Source organism: Musca autumnalis, unplaced genomic scaffold (assembly GCF_047663935.1).
Source record: "Musca autumnalis isolate F117 unplaced genomic scaffold, ASM4766393v1 scaffold_2, whole genome shotgun sequence".
NCBI classification, from domain to species: Eukaryota; Metazoa; Arthropoda; class Insecta; order Diptera; family Muscidae; genus Musca; species Musca autumnalis.
Genome location: NW_027411755.1, coordinates 179,947,985 through 179,965,256, shown reverse-complemented (window position 1 = coordinate 179,965,256; position 17,272 = coordinate 179,947,985). Strand labels below are relative to the sequence as shown.

The window sequence follows — 17,272 nt, the reverse complement described above, 5'->3', positions numbered from 1 at the left end:
TTAATTTTTTTCTTCAAAATTCGAGCAGTTTTTTTGGCACGGTATTTATATTCTACTAGATAGATGGGAAGAAGCAGATGTTGGCGTTGCAGGAAGACAGGCAAATCACGCCTCCACAGAAGAAAGAGGAGTAAATTGCTCTGCTCACACTGTGGACTTTGCTGCTGACTTTTATAATAATATTTTGTTTAAACTTAGATCAAGTTCGACGATCGGACCTCTTTTGGTACCTCCCCAATAAAATTCAGTAATGGTAAGCACTATAACTTTCAATGCGAGTAACCGATTTGGTCCATACATTGAACATCGTAATATTTCTAGCAGTCATTGTTTACGTTAGCATATGAACAATATCGATCTACTCCGATTTCCGAAATCATCTTCCACACAAAATTTCAAAAATTTTAGTACCTCCCCAATAAAATTCAGTAATGGTAAGCACTATAACTTTCAATGCGAGTAACCGATTTGGTCCATACATTGAACATCGTAATATTTCTAGCAGTCATTGTTTACGTTAGCATATGAACAATATCGATCTACTCCGATTTCCGAAATCATCTTCCACACAAAATTTCAAAAATTTTAGCACATTTGCAGTTTAAGGACGCGTCTCGAATCGTTTTGATATTGTTTGTAGCAAGGTGTCCTCACAGCCTCTATTACGACTACTCAAGTTTTACCGGGTGCAAGTCAATACTTCCTGAGATAATGGCTCAAAAGTTCAAAAATACGCTACCGGCTCCAACTAAAATGACTGATGAGCTCGATAACTTACGAAATAAGTATTCTATTTGGCCGAAGGTCTGTATGGGACAACATCGATAAAATGATTCGGTCCAGTTTTTTAAACACCAATAAATTGTGCTTAGATGATGACCAGACATTAGCCTTCAGTTGCTTTGAAATATTTACCGCATGTTCTTAATTGTGATAAAACCGTTCTTGTTTGACTTGACAACTTGCCTTCTTCTGCTTCGATTAATGGGGCGGTGGTCTATGAGTACGGCATTCAGACTATAACTTAAAACTGCCGGTGCAAGTGCTTCACTGTGAATGTTAACCAAGCCTGGCTGATAGCCTCGTTAATCTGTGGAGGTTCCCGTGTGTAACTTTAGACATCATTATCTAGATTTTGAAGATCTCTTCGGGCGGGCTTTTCCACAAGATCGAGGCAAATATGTTTATGACAAAAACGCCGAAGCAGGTACTGCATTGGTAACATCTTGTTGCTCTAATGTACCGGTAAAATCTTCGTTTCCTCTTAAAGATGGTACAGTGTTGTCATGAGATGGCACACTGTCGCAGAGTGTCTGGTTGAATGTGCTTCCAAGGAGAATTTTTTCTATTTCCATTCCATTTTCCAGTCGTACAGCTTACCACAGATCAGTCTATTGCTTTGTAAAAGTTCAATAAGGTTTCTTTGTCAGCAACCGATGTGCTGTCGGCCAGCGAATTGAGGAACTTGCTTCAAATAGCTGTGGCTTTGTGACGTCGACTTAAACATGCTATCGAACATTACACTCAATATTTCGGGGTAAATAGTGGTAGGAATCAGGATATCACCGACCAAAATATTCAGGGGGAGCCTGAACAGTGTGGCAGTAGATTTAGCTGCAATTCAGCTATGTAGGTAATTAACCTATCACATGTGTCATCGGCTATAGAACCCGACGCCAAGTTCTTACAATTAGCGACATACATAGCGATCTCTATACCATCAGGAGCGTGCGGAAATCAGAAAGGTAAAGGTTAAACAGTTTCGGAGATATCACCCAGCCATGACTTCTCCCCTTTATTACCCTACGGGTCTCGATTTCTTATTTCCGAATTCCTCAAAACCACCGTAATATACACTTTCAAACATAGCTGGAGGGAAGTCATCCAAAGGCCCTCCAACAGCTTGACATAGATGTCGATATAGAAGGCCCACGATAGGTCACAATGACTGTTCGGTCGCACTGGCTGTTCTGGTTCAGTCCTCGACTGTTATGTGTGAACATGGCGTGTAATGTTGTTGTGGAGTACATGCTGATGCTGGCCAACTGGGAAACAGCTTCTCATGATGGGTGGAGTTTTACCAGTAAAAATTTCACTATTGGCGACAGAAGCAAAATCGGCCGGAACGATTCGACATCATAGACTTGCTGCAGTAGCGGGACCACACTTCCAACGATCCAGGTTTCTGGTACAATATGGGTGGCTAACGATTAATTGAGAACACTTGTTAAATACTTAAGTTCAGGTTTATCCTCTTACGTAAGCATTACAATTGATATTTCGTATGGGCCCAACGTTTTCCATGATTTCACGTTTCGGATGACATCTGCGCTCATCGCAAGTTGTGGTGGTACCTCCTTGACTTAAAGGGATCTTATACGGCGTAGGGAACATGTGTTCGCCCAATCACTCTGGGGGTGCTCTTCGGATCTGCCACTGTCACGACGTTGAAAGTAACAGCTGTTCTATCATCCTTCTTTCCAGCATTCAAACGCAATTTAACCGCTGCCGAAAATTTACTTAATTCTGTACCAATGTTGCATTGCTTCAGAATGTCTATCCACTTTCCCAGCTTACGCTCGCCTTCTGTCCTGTTTCAGTTTTAAGTTCCCCAATTCTTAGGTCTCTAGCTCATCAGCATCATTTGAAAGTCACGTCGCCTCTGCTGAAAAATTTGGTCTGGTTTAAGGTATTCGACCAACAGATATGTAACGAACGGTTTCAGTTGTGATGACGCCCCGGAAAATTCTGACAGATACCCGATGATCTGTGGGAGATTGCTAAATTCTCTGAACCCTTGCCAATGTGCTTTTCCATGGTTCAGAATAATACGACGGTTAGAAGTTATGAAGTTGGATGGATACTGGTCAGATAGTAATTGCCTAGGGCAGAATGCCAAAGCTCATGATGAGCATTGAAGTCCCCTTACTGGGGACTAGATGGTAGAGGACTTATATGGAATAGAAGGGCTTCTAAGAGGATTTCTATATAATAGATTTTCTCCTAAGAAGATTTCTCTAAAATAGAAGGCCTTCGAAGACATTTTATATAACAGAGGGTCTCATACAAAGACTTCTGTAGAATGGGAGGCCTCCTAAGAGGATTACTTTAAAATAGAAGGTCTTCTTCTTTAGAATAGAAGGCATCCAGGATGATTTCTTTAAAATATAAGGTCTTCTTCTTTAGAATAGAAGGCCTCTTAAGAGGAATAATAAAGGAGCCTCTATAGAATAGAATGTCTTCTAAGAAGACATCTATTGAACAGAGGATCTGATACGAAGACTTCTGTAGAATAGAGAGTCTCCTAAGATATTTTCCAATTTTCTTCCTATTCTATATAAGGATCCGTAAGAGGATTTCTGTAGAAGGGCACCTAAGATTAGCCGGCCTTCTAAGGAGATTTCTAAGTAATACAGGGCCTTCTAAGAGGACTTCAATAGAATAGACGGCCTCCTATGTTCCACAAACATTAAAGAAGGGACAATGGAAACTTCTCTCAGAAGGCCTCCTAAGAGCCATGGGTCACTAGAGTTAAGCTCCAACGAAATATGTCTGTACTGGATAGACTGATGTATAAGGAAGTCTAGTAAAAATTCCTTAGCTTCTTGTATGATATTTCTGCAAAATGTCGTAACCATCGAAATGTTGGAATCTACGGGTAGATACCGGTGGCCGTTATGTTTCTCCGAATCATAAAGTCTACAATTTTGCGGAGACCATTGCAATTGAAATACAGGAATGATTGATTTATGAGGCTCTGAACAACATAATAACGTGTTAGATGCTGGGTTTGTCGCTGTTGGGGCGACTACGGAGATGGGAAATGTTCTAGCGCTGCAAGCAGCAACATTGTTCCTATTGTAGCCGTGCTGGAGGACGCTAAGACCAGGGCAGCCTCGGAAGTACACCGATGTTAACATATGGTGTGGGCGATCTGGCCCGGACTTCTTCTCTTCACAAGATTGACGTTCTCTTAAACCACCGAAAGTAAAAAATAGAAACTGTATGCTCCTTGTAGCCGAACCCTGCCAAGTATGTTACTGTTACGCTTAGCTAGTAGCACACATTCTCTATGCCACCTTAAAACAAACGAACAAACGCACACTTTTCTCTAAAGTGGTGCCAGCAATCAACCATCCAACACAGATAGATACAGACCAACTGACTATTCCGCAATGATGCGTACAATGGAAAAAGTAGAATAACAAAAAATTGGATAGAAGAGATAGGTTTGTGGAAAGTCCGAAGCAAAAAGAAGTACTTTTTGCTTTTGGAACCAAGTCAATGCTACTTGTTGTTGATTTTTTCAATTGAAATTAATCACAACATTTGATTTTATGCTAAGCGCTGCAGTTACACCGTCCAGCTACAATGTATATTCTATTCTACATACATATGATTGCACGTATGTATGTATGAAACTGTGTGGTGGATGGAGTTGCTTTGATGGTCATGTTATTTGAGATGTACGACACGTTGTGGCCCGACCCAATGTAATTGATATTGTTCTGTCATTAATGTACCGATGTCAATGTCAAGTTGTTGTTTTATTGTAATTGTTAGAGAAGATGACAATTGCCGATCAGTCAGTGATCTAATGTTATTTGTTGTTATTTTTACATTTTTTGGAATTTATTATTTTATTTTAATTTGTTTATATTTATTGTTTGCGTGTCAATGAATGTTGAGTAGACTCATCTACTCTCTGACAGACTTTCTACGTTTCTCTCTAAGAGGCTAACGAGTTTATTGCAATAAGTCTTCGAATTGAAGGTCTCCTAAGAGGATTTCTGTAGAATAGAAGGTCTTCTAAGAGGACTTCTATGGAACTTAAGGTCTCTTAGGAGGGCTTCATGGAGTAACATGGCTTCTTAAGAAGAATAGTAGGTCTCCTAAGAGGACTTTTATAAAATAGAAGATCTTCTAACAGGATTTATGTAGAATACCAGACCTCCAATACGGACTTCTATAGAATATTGTTCTCCTAAATGGACGCCTACAGAACAAAAGGCCTCATAAGAGGACTTCTATAGAACAGAAGGCTTCAGAAGGGGACCTCTATAGAAGGCCTCATAAGGGGACTTCTATAGAATAGAAGGCCTCATAAGAAGACTTCTATAGAATAGAAGGCCTCATAAGAGGACTTCTATAGAACAGAAGGCCTCATAAGAGGACTTCTATAGAACAGAAGGCCTCATAAGAGGACTTCTACAGAGTAGAAGTCCTCATAAGGGGACTTACATAGAATAGAAGGTCTCATAAGAGGACCTCTACAGAACAGAACGCCTCATAAGAGGACATCTATAGAATAGAAGGCCTCATAAGAGGACTTCTATAGAATAGAAGACCTCATAAGAGGACTTCTATAGAATAGAAGGCCTCATAAGGGGACTTCTATAGAATAGAAGGCCTCATAAGAGGATTTCTAAATAATAGAAGGCCTCATAAGGGGACTTCTATAGAATAGAAGGCATCATAAGAGGACTTCTACAGAATAGAAGGCATCATAAGAGGACTTCTATAGAATAGAAGGCATCATAAGAGAACTTCTATAGAATAGAAGGCCTCATAAGAGGACTTCTATGAATAGAAGGCCTCATAAGAGGACTTCTATAGAATAGAAGGCCTCATAAGAGGACTTCTATAGAATAGATGGCCTCATAAGAGGACTTCTATAGAATAGAAGGCCTCATAAGAGGACTTCTATAGAATATATGGCCTCATAAGAGGACTTCTGTAGAATAGAAGGCCTCATAAGAGGACTTCTATAGAATAGAAGGCCTCATAAGAGGACTTCTATAGAATAGAAGGCCTCATAAGAGGACTTCTATAGAATAGAAGGCCTCCTAAGAGGACTTCTATAGAATAAAAGGCCTCCTAAGAGGACTTCTATAGAATAGAAGGCCTCATAAGAGACTTCTGTAGAATAGAAGGTCTCCTAAGAGGATTTCTAAAGAATAGAAGGCATCATAAGAGGACTTCTTTAGAATACAAGCCCTAATAAAAGGACTTCTATAGAATAGAAGGCCTCAAAAGAGACTTCTGTAGAATAGAAGGCCTCCTAAGAGGATCTCTATAGAACAGAAGGCCTCTTAAGGGGACATCTATAGAAGGCCTCATAAGAGAACTTCTATAGAATAAAAGGCCTCCTAAGAGGACTTCTGTAGAATAGAAGGCCTCATAAGAGGACTTCTGTAGAATAGAAGGCGTCATAAGAGGACTTCTATAGAATAGAAGGCCTCATAAGAGGACTTCTATAGAATAGAAGGCCTCATAAGAGGACGTCTATAGAATAGAAGGCCTCAAAAGAGGACTCCTATAGAATAGAAGGCCTCATAAGAGGACTTCTATAGAATAGAAGGCCTCATAAGAGGACTTGTATAGAATAGAAGGCCTCCTAAGAGGACTTCTATAGAATAGAAGGCCTTATAAGAGGACTTCTGTAGAATAGGAGGCCTCCTAAGAGGATCTCTATAGAATAGAAGGCCTCTTAAGGGGACATCTATAGAAGGCCTCATAAGAGAACTTCTATAGAATAAAAGGCCTCCTAAGAGGACTTCTGTAGAATAGAAGGCCTCATAAGAGGACTTCTGTAGAATAGAAGGCCTCATAAGAGGACTTCTATAGAATAGAAGGCCTCATAAGAGGACTTCTATAGAATAGAATGCCTCATAAGATGACTTCTATAGAATAGGAGGCCTCATAAGAGGACTTCTATAGAATAAAAGGCCTCATAAGAGGACTTCTATAGAATAGAAGGCCTCTTAAGAGGACTTCTATAGAATAAAAGGCCTCAGAAGAAGACTTATATAGAATAGAAGGCCTCATAAGAGACTTCTGTAGAATAGAAGGCCTCCTAAGAGGACTTCTATAGAATAGAAGGCATCATAAGAGGACTTCTATAGAATAAAAGCCCTAATAAGAATAGAAGGCCTCAAAAGAGACTTCTGTAGAATAGAAGGCCTCCTAAGAGGATCTCTATAGAACAGAAGGCCTCATAAGAGGACTTCTATAGAATAAAAGGCCTCCTAAGAGGACTTCTATAGAATAAAAGGCTTCCTAAGAGGACTTCTAAAGAAGGCCTCCTAAGAGGAGTTTTAAAGAAGGCCTCCTAAGAGGACTTCTAAAGAAGGCCTCCTAAGAGGACTTCTAAAGAAAACCTCCTAAGAGGACTTCTAAAGAAGGCCCCTCCTAAAAGGACTTCTATAGCATAGAAGGCCCCAAAAGATGACTTTAATAGAATAGAAGGCCTCATAAGAGGACTCCTATAGAATAGAAGGCCTCATAAGAGGACTCCTATAGAAGAGAAGGCCTCATAAGAGGTCTTCTATAGAATAGAAGGCATCCTAAGAGGACTTCTATAGAATAGAAGGCCTTATAAGAGGACTTCTGTAGAATAGAAGGCCTCATAAGAGGACTTCTGTAGAATAGAAGGCCTCATAAGAGGACTTCTATAGAATAGAAGGCCTCATAAGAGGACTTCTATAGAATAGAAGGCCTCATAAGAGGACTTCTATAGAATAGTTGAGGCCTTCTATTCATAGAAGGCCCCAAAAGAGGACTTTAATAGAATAGAAGGCCTCATAAGAGGACTCCTATAGAATAGAAGGCCTCATAAGAGGACTTCTATAGAATAGAAGGCATCCTAAGAGGACTTCTATAGAATAGAAGGCCTTATAAGAGGACTTCTGTAGAATAGAAGGCCTCATAAGAGGACTCCTATAGAATAGAAGGCCTCATAAGAGGACTCCTATAGAAGAGAAGGCCTCATAAGAGGTCTTCTATAGAATAGAAGGCCTCCTAAGAGGACTTCTATAGAATAGAAGGCCTTATAAGAGGACTTCTGTAGAATAGAAGGCCTTATAAGAGGACTTCTATAGAATAGAAGGCCTCATAAGAGGACTTCTATAGAATAAAAGGCCTCATAAGAGAACTTCTATAGAAGGCGTCCTAAGAAGACTTATATATAAGGCCTCCTAAGAGGACTTCTATAGAATAGAAGGCCTCATAAGAGAATTTCTATAGAATAGAAGGCCTCATAAGGGGACTCCTAAAGAATAAAAGGCTTAATAAGAGAACTTCTATAGAATAGAAGGCCTCCTAAGAGGACTTCTTCTATAGTATAGAAGGCCTCATAAGAGGACTTCTATAGAATAGAAGGCCTCATAAGAGAACTTCTATAGAATAGAAGGCCTCATAAGGGGACTCCTATAGAATAAAAGGCCTCATAAGAGAACTTCTATAGAATAGAAGGCCTCCTAAGAGGACTTCTATAGAAAAGAAGGCCTCATAAGAGGACTTCTATAGAATAGGAGGCCTCATAAGAGGAGTTCCATAGAATAGGAGGCCTCATAAGAGGACTTCTATAGAATAGAAGGCCTCATAAGAGGACTTCTATTGAATAGAAGGCCTCATAAGAGGACTTCTATAGAATAGAAGGCCCCATAAGAGGACTTCTATAGAATAGAAGGCCTCATAAGAGGACTTCTATAGAATAGAAGGCCTCATAAAAGGACTTCTATAGAATAGAAGGCCTCATAAGAGGACTTCTATAGAATAGAAGGCCTCTTAAGGGGACTTCTATAGAATAGATGGTCTCTTAAGGGGACTTCTATAGAATAAAAGGCCTCATAAGAGAACTTCTATAGAATAGAAGGCCTCATAAGAGGACTTCTATAGAATAGGAGGCCTCATAAGAGGAGTTCCATAGAATAGGAGGCCTCATAAGAGGACTTCTATAGAATAGAAGGCCTCATAAGAGGACTTCTATTGAATAGAAGGCCTCATAAGAGGACTTCTATAGAATAGAAGGCCCCATAAGAGGACTTCTATAGAATAGAAGGCCTCATAAGAGGACTTCTATAGAATAGAAGGCCTCATAAAAGGACTTCTATAGAATAGAAGGCCTCATAAGAGGACTTCTATAGAATAGAAGGCCTCTTAAGGGGACTTCTATAGAATAGATGGTCTCTTAAGGGGACTTCTATAGAATAGATGGTCTCATAAGAGGACTTCTATATAATATAAGGCCTCATAGGAGGACGTCTATAGAATATAAGGCCTCATAAGAGGACGTCTATAGACTAGAAGGCCTCATAAGAGGACTTCTATAGAATAGAAGGCCTCATAAGAGGACTTCTAAAGAATAGAAGGCCTCATAAGAGGACTTCTATAGAAAAGAAGGCCTCATAAGAGGACTTCTATAGAATAGAAGGCCTCATAAGAGGACTTCTATAAAATAGAAGGCCTCATAAGAGGACTTCTATAAAATAGAAGGTCTATCTGTTCTCAGTTTACGAATATGTTGGTCACAACATTTGACATGAAGTTTGGTTGGAATAAAGTTTCTGTATCTTAATTTCTTCCATCTTGATCAGTGCTTATATATATCGGTCATTGATCTTAATTAACATTATAATACAAAAAATGGAATATTTTCTTAAATCATTTGGACATTTGACACAAAATCCCATGTTTGGTTTCGCATGGTGTCGCAAATAATTTATTTGAATTGAATTTCGCAATCGCATACGTGTGCATGACTATGCTAGGCATAAATAAAATGTATGTGATTTTGAAGATTTGATTCTAGTTTCGTGTTGATTCATCCATCTGCCTAAGCTAGCAATAACTGCTTCTGTCTGGCAGAAATTTGATCTTTGGTTCTTGATTATTGTCTGGCATAGTTTCAGTGCAAGCGATGTGTTTTTCTATTTCAACACACAGTTCTTTTCTTAGTCTCATTAATGTGTAAATTTTGCAATAGAATTTTTTGCATTATTTCTTAATTTTGTTTGCTGTTGTTGTGTTTTTAAGTTGTTAATCTAGTCATCACAACGTCATTCAAAACCAAAAATAACTCATTGACAAATGTTGTTGTTTGCCACTTATTCGTCGAAGTTAATGACTATCGAATTAGCGTTGTTAGTTAGTCATTGCTGCTATTCATGATTGTAGGTGTTAGAACCTGTCTGGTCGGTAGGCGGATTTTATTTAATTAAAAATGACATTGTTATGAAAATTGCATTTCGTAGTAGGCTTTAGTTGTTTTTGCCTATAACTGTAATGTTTATGCACACTCCGAATGATAAAAATCGAACATTTACAAAATATAATGTTTTTCAATATTTCACAAAAACGGTGTGATTCAAAAGTAAACTGTAATATATTCATAATATTCAGTCCTCAGAAGAGTTGAAGATTTAGATATAAGACAATTTTCTCTTCATTTCGATTCTGTAGAATTTTTATTACCATTTGATAGGTCTATAATACTGTGGAATAATATTTTTATACCCACACAGGGTATACACATTTTCATACGGCTAAAATAAAATAATGTTTGGACGAAGTCCGTTTCAAACAACGTGAAGTCCAAATTTGGGCCTAGTAATGCACAAACTTACGCCAAGTTTACACTTACGCTCCAAAATCCACTGGATTTTTCGAAATCCTGAAATAAACCCCGTTGTTTAAACTTATTTTTTGTTAATTTCAAACATATCACAGTAATCAGGGTAGATGCATATGCACAGCTGATTGAACATGAATTTCCAAATAAGTTTTTGTAAATTGAATTTATCATTAAAAATATCCCAGCAAACTATTTCGGAAGCAAAATCGTTCAGATTTCATTCCGCTTTCGGAGAGAATGTCGGAAGTAAATTTCCTTTCGAATATACCAATGTTTTTCTTCCGATTTCGGTATGAATTCGGAGCGAAATGTCGGAAACAAATATCCCTTCGCACAACTATAGCAAGGGGTTGGTTTCATTTTCGTTTCTTGTCGAAAAACGAAGTGTAGAAGGGGACTTCTTGTGAACCCTTCTCAGCAAATATTGTATATAATAAATTGTATTATATTTCGGATTAGATCCCATGCCAGACGATTAACGTCAAAGCTGGATATTAATCTTTCGTATTATACAATAAATTATTTATATTGAAAAAATCCCAACCGGACGATCAACGTCTAAGCTGAATTATTTCCAATATTTATTCGCCGAGATGGTGAGGAAAAATAGGTCTTTATTCGTCAATAGTTGATGAGGAGTGACATAAAATTAAACATTGTTCTGCCTTATATAGGCAAGAAATTGTGCAATAAAAATAATATTGAGTTATAATCAATAATTGCAAAGAGAGTGAGAGTATTTAAATTATTTAAATGAGTGAGAGTATTTAAATGATTTGAGAAGTTAAACGATAACTCTGTTGAGTAAAATAATGAAATAACAAGCAATATTCTGAGTGATGTATAGTCACAAGAGCAAAGTAAATAGTATTTACAGTAAGTGTCAATAAAAGTTACACACTGAACACAATTGAAATGAATTACATAAATCAAACATTCATAGTATGCATTAAATAATAATTAGAATATTAAAATAATATTCATGCTAAAATATGCGGCTGCTACAAAAGTGGTTGGTTATAAAATTCGCATATACAATTTTTAAATATAAATGTAACGTATAGTTAGTGCTGATAGACTCAACATATTCGTACACAAAGTTTACATTATATAATAAATAACACTGTGCAACACTGAAAATGCAAACAACTTCTAGTGGGCATTTTCTGAAAGTACATATTAAGACTACCAAACCCCTAGTTGGGTTTCGTGTTTGTAGATCGGGTTTGGATTTTATGGCCTCATCTAAACCGGGCTAAAACGACCCTTTTTTTAATTGATTCGTGCATTATCTCAGAAACTAATAAGAATTTAGCTTTGCGGTCTTCAGCAATTTTGTAGTCCCAAAGTAGTAGAACTTATATGTCTGACATACGAACTACGAGAAACAGCATATAGCGCATCAAAATTGATAAAATATAGGAAAGATTACATAATATCTGGAATTATGGTCAGTAACTGCCAAATTATTGAGAGTTGAACCAAGTAGCCTTTCGCAAAAACTTTCCAAATAATGTCCTTAGCAATTCTTCAGAACACTCTGAAACTGTATAACACTTATTTCATGTTGTTTAGGCGGTATTTCATATCATACTTTCTACAAAACATATTTCAAACAACGTTCACACAGGCTGCTTATTCTCATATTTGAAATTTCAATGTATTGTTGATATATTTATCAAATTGTCGTTGAATAATATGTTACAAACAACGCGATAGAGGAATTTTACAACAATGATATGTTCTGAAGAGTTGTGTATTACTTTCCAGTGAATATTTGACGGTTTTGGAGATACCCTGCGATACATATGCAAATCACGGAAATTTTAGATATATTATAAAATTTGAGGCAATAAATGAGGTTATTCGTGTTCATTATGTTTCCAAATACATTCTTCTTGTACTTATCTATAAGTTTGCTGCGGATGTCATGGAAAGATTCGTATTGGTTTCAAAGATATAGCCCCGATTTTCTTTAAAAAGTCAATATTTAGCCATGTTTAGATAGGGCCATAAAATCCGAACCCGATCTAACAAAACAAAATCCAAAGAGGGTTTTTGTCTGTTGCGTCTGTACTTTCATAAGAACCGCATATGAAGTTGTTTGCTCAAAATTACCTTGAAAATGTTGCACAGTGTAATAAATCATTATAAACGTTTGAAATTACAATTGTTTAAGTTAGAAACTCTCTATTGGTATTTTCACTACAAATCTCCAGGAAGCCTTTGTTCGCCTAGTTCGGATCGCAGAGAGGCCTCCCTTCCTTAAGTGTTCTCTACAAACCCTCTCCCTGGAACTGTATTCGCTCAGTTCGGATCGTAGTGAGAACTTTCCAATAAGCAGTGATTGCCTCAGCCTTGATTCACTTTCGGTTTTTATACACAAAACACTTATAAGTCATCTCTTCACCTGTACAGACGTATGTACATTTTTATAAGTCGGTTTCTCACCTAAACATCCTTGTTTATACACGCGAATTGTAACGCGTCTCACCCACACCAGGTAAAGTCATCAGCACTTTTCGCCTTAATAAATCACCCACACCAATATTATTATTTATACCAACTAAAAACCTCTGTGTTTTATTTTTATCTCCTCTTTTACTTATCGGTAACACTCGGGTTTGTATCACCATTGCTCATCTCCACAAACAACAACTATTCTCTGCGGCCTTTCTGAGCTATCACCTAAACAGCAATCTTCCAATAAAAAACATAACAAAGAGAAAAGGCGCCAGAGAAACATTTTTCCTTCGATATTCATACGACAACATTCCGAAATCGTTCATCTGATTTTCATACAACGTTATTTCGAAATCTTTATGAAGATTCGGAAAGTACCTCCCATTTTCATACGACATTATTCCGAAATTATTCAGAAATCTGTACGGAAATTCTGAAAAAAATTCGCTTTCTGAATTTCCCAAAGATTTTCTTCCGATTTCGTTTCGAAATCGCACCGATTTCACCCACTTCATAAAACTTTCTTTAAGATATCGTTACGACTTCGTATACATCGTGGTGGCTTTATGTGAGTACCTACCTTGCGGTCTACCTCACAGTGCTCTTAACACCGGATGCGTCTACCAACGCACAGAAGTACGAGAACCAATTCGCTAACACGTATTTTGACGTGATCGCCCCCTTGGTTAGGAGCGGAGCCTTTCTAAACTCCTGCCTTTCTATGGGTCAGGCACCCGGTTGATATGCAACTCAACATTCGAGCCGAAACTCTGCCCGCGATTTGGGTTCAAACCACAGCCACCGCGATGCTCCCACAAGAGCCCCAAAACCAACTGCCAGGCCAGATCCGAGGATCTGGGGGCACCTGGCGTCGGCGGTACCAGAATATAGCCTCCGGTCAGGCTTCGTTGCCAATGACCACTACCAGTTGGACTCCAAAAGGCCCGGGACTGGTGACCTCCTCCATATAAGCCAGCGGAAACAAATATACAAGACAGGACCACAAACAATTAACATGATGTCCTCACGGACTGCACAATGGGCCCACAGGGACCGCGTCAATGGACAACACAACACAAACAGTAGACGAAGCCACCCTCACGGATGACCGGCACGACATCCACACCAGGACCCGACTTCGCACCACGCCAACTCCACCAACTCTCCTCCAACACCACACGCCCAAATTGTAGAGATGACTATGTGCAGGAATTACCTCCACTAAGTCCAGTCCTACTCCTAACAAACACTTCAGGTGCAAACCTACTTAAACAACTAAACGTCCGCCTGTCTCCAAGTGCCCTACTGAAATCCCACCCCGCCCTCCATACGTGATACCCATATTGACTAAATCTCTAATGTCATCATAGTACCGGCATTCCGTCAGTATATGCCGCTAGTCTTCAGTCATACCACACCCACATAAATCTGTCCCGGACAGGCCTCTTGCATATAAAAATGCATTTAAAGAGCCATGCTCCGTCATTAAGAATCCCCGACTCATACTAAAGCAGAAGTCTGGGCGGTCTTATACGAACGTAGCGTCACGAATAAATTCGTACGCCACCCTCCCTTTGTCAATGTCCGTCCACCTAGTCTGCCACCTAAAAACAGCACGCACCCGAAGGATTGCACTGCGCCGCCTAACATCCCCATCCACCAGATCAGAAGGCCCGAGCCAATCAACCTCAGACAGTTGCAAGCCACGCTTCAGCTTGTACAGAACAGTCCTACATCTCGCTTCTAGGTCAAAGGGCAGGGCGCCAAGTAGCACCTGCATTGCGTCCGTGGACACAGTGCGACACACTGGCAGACATGCTAACATGACCACTCGTTGACACGACAAGAGCTTCCTACGCCCTTTCAGCAGCATTAGCTCAGTCTTCTCCTTAGACACCTCAACACCCATTCGGTCACTCCAGACCCCCATGATGCCCGGACTTTGCGTCCGAATTTCTTAGGCTATCCTTAATATATTGCCCCATTGTGTACAGATTTCGACTGAAATGCAGCCGCTCCTAAATACATTGGTCGATGGGTTTCGACCACTAACCACTCCAAGATATTGGGTGTAACGTTCGATAGCATGCTTATGTCGCCCGCGCAAGCTATAACAGTTTGCGACAAGATCGTAAGTAGAAATAAAGTCCTCAAGTCGCTAGTCGGCATAACGTGGGGTGCTGGCAAACAACCTTGTTAACCTTTTATAAATAGGCCAGTCTGTTGTAAGTAATGTTGCGCCAGTGTGGTGTGAAAGACTGACTTGCGAAACGTCAGTTGATTTGTATTCGTGCATGAAACTAGGGATTCTTAGACCGAGTTCCCCACTACTCAATTTCATAAAATTACTCTAGTATGGAACTCAATCTAAGAACCCCCAGTTTCATGCACGAATATAAAGCAACTGACGTTTAGGAGCTGCTCTCGAATCTCTTTGATTTTTGCTGCAATAACTTATATTCACTGCCCACTATACGACGGCACAAGTTTCATCAGGGGCATGCCCCTACTTCCTGAGAAAATAGACTGAAAGTTACAAAAAGCCCCAGTAACACTGGGTGTAGTGGTTGGAGCACAAAATAACTCTAGAAGGAATTTGCCGATACAGTCCAAAATTTGGCCTTCGTAATATTTTGTCCAAAATTAGTTTAAGTTTGAAGAGTAGCCATATCCGTCCACTCATTCAGGTACCACCCCGACAAAAGTTCAAAAATGTTCGGAAAAATTATGCGCACGATAACTCTTGCAGGGAGTAACCGATTTGGCCCATACTTTACACATCCTAATATATCTAATATACATCAGGTTCGAATATGGACTATATTTGTCCACTCCTTCGGGTACCTCCCACACACAATTTCGGATAAGTTCAATATAAGACCTGCTCTCGAATCACTTTGATTTTTGTTCAAGCAACTTGCTCGCTGCCTCAATTACGACGTTAGAAAACAGCCCGAAAGGTGTAAAAAATCTCTATGGCATCGTATGTAGTGGCTGGAGAACACGATAACTCCCGAACCGATCCAAACTTTGGATCTCCTAATATTTTTTCCAAATTTAGTTTAACTTCTAAAATAGCCCATATAGGTCCTCTTCTTAGGGTACCTCTCCCATAAAAGTTCAATGTTTGTGCCTAAGTGCAGTTAAAGCTCTGTTCGAAGATCGTTTGTAAATGTACACCGATGGTGTTCGTTGTGGTCCTGTCTAGAACGATATTATGTTTTGCGTGGACAAGTCCATGCTTCCTGGCATACTGGTTCAAAATTTATACGATGACCCACTGAAATGACTAGTGGGCGTGATATCTCTCGAAAACATATGACTCCCTAAAAGAGATCCATTTCCATAATGGAGTATGTCGGTCTATTCCTTTAAGTACCTCCTCCGCAACACTTTTTATCTTTAATCCTAATAATCATATTTGTCGGCAAGTTTAAATGTCCAAAAAGGGCCACAAAATTCTGAGAGGACCCCAGACATATGTAGGCTGAGGGTATACCTATGTCGGCAAAGCCGACTGATACTTTTTTTACTTGTTAAGTTTCCTACTTTTCATGACATTTATTTGCTTCTAATAAATATGACTTTCGTAATATGAGATTTCTGCCTACCTTTTATAACAAATTAATTATCAGGTTATGATTTATGATGGCATTACATAGCAAATTTTTTCAAAAGATGGTGAATATATTTAAAAAAATCTTATGTAGAAACATCTATAGATTGTAATGGCCTTTAATTAAGTTATTCATTGTCATCATCATTAATTTAACTTCAAAAATTCAAAGCAAAAAAAAAAAATTACTTCCGTATATTAATAATAATTATATATATGCAAATCTCATCGAATATTGATGTAAAAAATGAAAAAAAAACTAAAAATAAACTAAAGAAGCCCTAGACATGGTTGGAAATAAAACAAGCGAAGACAACAAACAAAACATTTACCACAAGATTATTAAAAAAAAAATAAACATAACAACAAATAATAAAACAAACAAAAAAACTAATAACAATAATAAAACTGAGACAAGACAAGAAAATATCACATCATCGGCAGACGTGTTATTCGAAGTCATCGTCATTGTCTTGGGGTTTAAAGATTTCATTTATAAGCCGCAAAAATATACAAAACCGCATAATACACAGACATGAACACACACACGAAGAAATCCAAAACGGAAAGCGCATAACAGGGAGTTTTGAAGCGAACCACAAACAACAAAAAACAAGAGACAAAAACAATAGTTTCAAGAAAAACAGAAGAAATACTTTGTCCAATATCTTTAGACCAAAAGTGTAAAAAAACTTAAAAGAGACGACGCCCGTTTTGTAGAAAAAAAGCAAGCTATGACATCAGCCACAGCCACCACGGTTTTACTAAGTAGAAAACCG

The 17,272-nt window shown here is 38.7% G+C and overlaps 1 protein-coding gene across 15 annotated transcripts in view; it reads right to left on the bottom strand.

Annotated features, from left to right (window-relative positions):
- Nucleotides 1-17,272, bottom strand: part of LOC141394955 (uncharacterized) — a 135,962-nt gene that overhangs the window by 94,107 nt on the left and 24,583 nt on the right. The window lies entirely within an intron of this gene.